Source organism: Lipotes vexillifer, unplaced genomic scaffold, assembly GCF_000442215.2.
Source record: "Lipotes vexillifer unplaced genomic scaffold, Lipotes_vexillifer_v1.1 scaffold96, whole genome shotgun sequence".
NCBI lineage: Eukaryota > Metazoa > Chordata > Mammalia > Artiodactyla > Lipotidae > Lipotes > Lipotes vexillifer.
Window position 1 is genome coordinate 1,454,633 of NW_006798666.1, and position 6,138 is coordinate 1,460,770.

Sequence of the window (6,138 nt, forward strand, 5' to 3'; positions counted from 1 at the left end):
CCTGTAGACCTTTGTCAAACTCCAACACCGTTTAAGATGTTATCCCTTCCTTACTGTAGCTTGGAATTTTTCAGTGCTTCCGGCCAAATAAAATAAAACAACTAAAAGCTACTGCTTTATCGGAGAGGGTAGGAGGAATCTAATTACCACATAAAGGAGTAGTAAGATGTGATAATTCTCCAGGCTGTTACAACACATTAAAAGATATATTTTAAAAGTATTTCTCATGAGTTTGTTCCCTCTGCCTTTGTCTTTGCAATGTCAGGTTTGATAGTCGTAAATTCAAAATATATCTGTCAAAAAAAGGATTGAAAGAAAATGTTAGATACGAATTTTGAAAATGGAAGTGCAAGACAAGAGCTATGCTCACCTCATACAGGAATGATTTTTAATTGGTGTGTATTTTTAAAATATTCCAGTTTAATGTTACATAGGCAAGACTTTGAGGGAAAATGTAGATTATTTAAATTTGTATCAAGAGAGCATGAATAATACAGTTCGTTAAGAAATATTAAATTTCCACCAAGTGCCAGGCACTGTGTTCATTTCTTGTATTGCAAGGAGTGCCCGCATGCGCGCGCGCGCACACACACACACACACACACACACACATCTAGAGAGCTATTTATCTATGAACTACAAATCTAAGGAAAGCCTCGTCTCAGTCAGAAAATTATGGCTATAATGATTAAACCTTTCTGAACAAAGCCTTGTGAGAGACCCTGAAGGACTAAACATTTTATATCATGACCCTCTTAAGACCTTGAGCAGACTTGCTAAACCCAAACTGCCTGATCACTTGTCGCTAAGTCACACCCCTGTCTTGCTGCCCTGCATCCTGTCTCAAGACTAACTACAAGCATTTCCCTATGTCATTGGAGAGTTTTAACAGTTAAGCACTTCTCAAAACAAACTGGACTCTGACTGACCTTCCCCAATTACTCCAATAAAATCCTTAAGCTCAAATTCACCTTTCTTCAAATAAGCTGACCTCATTTAAGGAAATATTATCTTCCCAGTCAGATCAACGTGTTTATGAACAGGAAAAAGTGACTCGCCAGGTTGAGGCTAGTTTCCACTTCTCTTTTGCTGTTAGAGCGAAATAAATTGAGGAAGAAATAGAATTCTTGTTTTGCTAAGCATTTTGAAAGTTTTCCCTATTAGTACTGGTTTATATTTATATATTTAATATTTTTTAGCCTTATCCCTAGTCCATTTTTTTCAAATGATCCGTATCCTTTAAAACCAATTTATATACTACCTTCCATGTATAGCTTTTTCTGATCTTTCTGGTCCAGATTGACCTTTCCCTCCATGGTGAATTAAATATGGCCACATCTGCTTTGACACTGTCCTCATCATGAGGTATGTTGAAGAAGAAAGAGGGTCCTGTATTTCCTCCCCTTGAGCTGGGTGACTCCTGTTGACATATTTGAATATCGCTGAAGTAACACTGTGTGAATTTCCGGATCCAGACGACAAGGGCGTCCATTTCCTTCCTTCTTGTCTTACAAGACAGCTGCCAGGAAAGAAGTATGACTACCTTGAGATCACCGTGCTGTGAGAAGCCCAAACTACTCCTGGGGGTGCCTAGAACGATGAGGTGCCATGTAGAAAGAGGGGCTGAGGGGCAGTAAGGTGTGCTGGTTTTGTGAGGGACCCTTCTTGGAGCCTCAGACAAGGCCTGCTGAGTGCCACGTGATGCTCCTTGAAGCAGAAGAATTGCCCAGCTGAGCCCTGCCTGTACTCCTGGCCCACACAATTGTGAGATGTAAGAACACTATTGTTTTAAGACACTAAAGTTAAGGGTAGCTTGTGTCACCACAATAAATTATCCAACCACTCTCCTCTGAATCTCCCTAGGATTAATTTGACAATTAACAATTTACAGCCTTGTGACTTGACCTTCATGGTTGGTTTCAACCCCCATTTAAATATTTTATTTATTTATTTATTTATTTATTTATTTATTTATTTTGTGGTATGTGGGCCTCTCACTGTTGTGGCCTCTCCCGTTGTGGAGCACAGGCTCTGGACGTGCAGGCTCAGCGACCATGGCTCATGGGCCCAGCCGCTCCGCGGCATGTGGGATCTTCCTAGACCGGGGCACGAACCCATGTCCCCTGCATCAGCAGGCGGACTCTCAACCACTGCGCCACCAGGGAAGCCCTATATGTTTTATTGGTATTCAACTTATGTGATTATATCTTCTTTCCCGACTACATTACAACTCTTTTCAGTATAGACAAACCATCTCTTTTCTTCTTCTGTTTTTCCTAAAACTCTGTTATCCCTAGTCCATTTTTTTCAAATGATCCGTATCCTTTAAAACCAATTTATATACTACCTTCCATGTATAGCTTTTTCTGATCTTTCTGGTCCAGATTGACCTTTCCCTCCATGGTGAATTAAATATGGCCACATCTGCTTTGACACTGTCCTCATCATGAGGTATGTTGAAGAAGAAAGAGGGTCCTGTATTTCCTCCCCTTGAGCTGGGTGACTCCTGTTGACATATTTGAATATCGCTGAAGTAACACTGTGTGAATTTCCGGATCCAGACGACAAGGGCGTCCATTTCCTTCCTTCTTGTCTTACAAGACAGCTGCCAGGAAAGAAGTATGACTACCTTGAGATCACCGTGCTGTGAGAAGCCCAAACTACTCCTGGGGGTGCCTAGAACGATGAGGTGCCATGTAGAAAGAGGGGCTGAGGGGCAGTAAGGTGTGCTGGTTTTGTGAGGGACCCTTCTTGGAGCCTCAGACAAGGCCTGCTGAGTGCCACGTGATGCTCCTTGAAGCAGAAGAATTGCCCAGCTGAGCCCTGCCTGTACTCCTGGCCCACACAATTGTGAGATGTAAGAACACTATTGTTTTAAGACACTAAAGTTAAGGGTAGCTTGTGTCACCACAATAAATTATCCAACCACTCTCCTCTGAATCTCCCTAGGATTAATTTGACAATTAACAATTTACAGCCTTGTGACTTGACCTTCATGGTTGGTTTCAACCCCCATTTAAATATTTTATTTATTTATTTATTTATTTATTTATTTATTTATTTTGTGGTATGTGGGCCTCTCACTGTTGTGGCCTCTCCCGTTGTGGAGCACAGGCTCTGGACGTGCAGGCTCAGCGACCATGGCTCATGGGCCCAGCCGCTCCGCGGCATGTGGGATCTTCCTAGACCGGGGCACGAACCCATGTCCCCTGCATCAGCAGGCGGACTCTCAACCACTGCGCCACCAGGGAAGCCCTATATGTTTTATTGGTATTCAACTTATGTGATTATATCTTCTTTCCCGACTACATTACAACTCTTTTCAGTATAGACAAACCATCTCTTTTCTTCTTCTGTTTTTCCTAAAACTCTGTTTTCCCTTTTTCTATAGTAAAATAATGCTATAAAATCTTTTTTTTTTTTTTTCCTTTAGCTACTGTTGAGTGAAAAGTGTATGACATGATCCTGGGAAACTGTGAACATGAGAATGGGAATGTGGAGTGGGTTAGTTCCTACTGAAAATAATATTTAATTTTAAAATTTTATTAGAAAAAAGCATTATATCAAACAGTAATTATGTAAAGTACTAAAAAAAAAAGGTGGGAATTTGCTACTGCCCATTAGTAGAATACAAATCCAAGTCATGAGATAATGGTAGGCAAAATTCTTCAGTGACCCCCCAAGATTCTTGACACCTGATCACATGGGGTGATCCTGGACTGTGGGCAGGTCTGTGAATATGTTGGGGTAGTCACTATTTTGATTAGGGTACATTTGTTAAGACTCTATTTCAGCAGGCTGGAGGGAGACATTCCTAGTGAGGCAGATACCCTCATGCTTGTCTGGAAAAAGCAAACAGCCACATTGTGAACTAACTGCCCATGGAGAGGGGCATCCTCCAGGAGCTGAGCATGGCAATCCTATAACTCCAGGGAACTGAATTCTGCCAACAACCAGTGAGCCTGGAAGAAGCCCCAAGCCTCAGATGACATCACAGCCCCAGTCAACACTTTGCAGCCTGGTGAGACCCTGAGCAGAGGATGCAATTAACTGTGCCTGTCTCTTCTGACCCATGGAAATTATGAGATCATAAATTTGTGTTAAATCACTAAGTTGTTGGTAATAAACTAATACAGGGCATCCCATCAGATGTGATTCTAGTTACATTGTAAAAAAATGATCCTATACTTGAACAAGGTCAGAATGGATGTGGAAGGAAAAAGAAACCACATTAGTTGTCTCTAGATATTAAGAATTAGATGAAAAAGTTCCAAAGCTACTCAGAAGTTTATACCATTTCTAAATTGGGACATATGACCATCTGACAGTCATTTGCTCTCCTTCTCTGGAAGGAAGAAAAAGAATATATAGATATATTGATATATAGGTGTATATATATATATATATATATATATATATACACATACATGTGTGTATATATACATGGGTATTACATGTATAGCCATGCATGTATATATATACTATGTACGCATATGTATATATATTTAATAATTGCTAAATTATTTATGCAATGTATGGAGATCCTTTGATCTCAGAGATGGAAGTCCTCTAGTACATGCTAGGAGATAAATCATAATTGGTCTAAAACCATGAGTAAAATCTCATTCCCCTTAGCAATGGTGTGTCTAAAGGGAGCATAGCTGATAAAATACAAGAGCAAGTCTGCTGTGAATGGCTTCCCTCATCAAAGAGAGAAAAGCTTTAAGTAGAGAAGGCTTTTTGTCCCATCCCTTTGCCTCTTTCTTCCTGCCTTGAATATAACCATGATACCAGTATCAGCGGTGGCAACTTTGCAATGATGTGGTGACTAGGCAACTTTTCCAAGAATAGCAGAGAAGAAAGAAGAAAGAAACCTGGGTCCTTGGTACATCTCTGAGTTACTGTACCAGCCCTGAGATGCCTCCCTCCAGACCTGTATCAAATAATAACTACTGGTTACAGCACTCTTTTTGGTTCATAGCAGTTGAATGCATTCCTATCTGTTCCAGCACTTCCTTAGTTTAAATTAAAAGCCTTGCACTTTGCCTTGGAACTCCCATTCTGTCTCCACACAGGATTCTCCTTCCACCTCCTAGCTTTAGTTACTCACCTTTTCTGTGAGGATAATATCCAATATCTAAGGACCTTAAATAATTCTTTAACTTACCTTTCGACATCTTTCCCCACCCAAACTATACTCATCCTGAAATACTTAGAATTCCCCCAAAGTTGACTGTTTTGTGTGCCTCACTGAGTTTACCTCTGATTATTTTCTTTTTCTTTTCTTTTCTCTTTTTTTAATGCTTGGAATAGCTTTGCCTATAGCTCCACTGCCAATTCTCACTTCAATTTCTGCGTGCCCTTTTCTCCAGAAAGTTCTCTTTGTGCCACTTCAAGAGCTTCTTCTCTGGCTTCCACAGCATCTTGTGTGCACACCTATCCCAGCTCTTAATGCATTATGCTATAATCATCTGTGTAGTTATGTCATTTAGCTCCCTAAATGCTGAAACAGTGTCTGGTTTACCTTCATGTCCCATGTGCCAGAGTAAGCAGCACACAGTTGTCACAGAGATGAATTAAAGAGTGAAACACAAAATCTACAGATACTCTCTGAAAAGTAACCATCTCTTGGCATGTCCCTCACCCAGACTCCCTCCCCAGAGATGATAGTTAACTGTGCTGCCTTCTTCAGGGATATTCCAAATCTATGCAAAACGTTTCTGTACATCTGTGCCTTTTCACATGGATGGCGGCATTCCGTGCCTAACTTTTCTACTTTGACGATATATCTATTTCCTCTGTATTCCTCTCTATTTCCTCTGCTTTCCCCTTTCAGCAGCTAAATATCATTCCATTCTGTGAATGTCCAACTATGTATTTACCAGGTCTCACTTGACTGCATTTATATTGTTTTAAATACTTCCATTTACAAGCAGCTTAAAAATTAATATCATTGTACATTTCTTTAGTGGTTCATACAAGGGTATACATGTAGAATATAATCATGGAAATGATATTTCCTCATCAAAAGATATTTGTGTTTTAAACTTTGATAGATACTGTACCATTGTTTTTCTTCAAAATTATTAGTTTACATTCTCACCAACAATAAAAGGGCCTGTTTCCCTACATTAATGC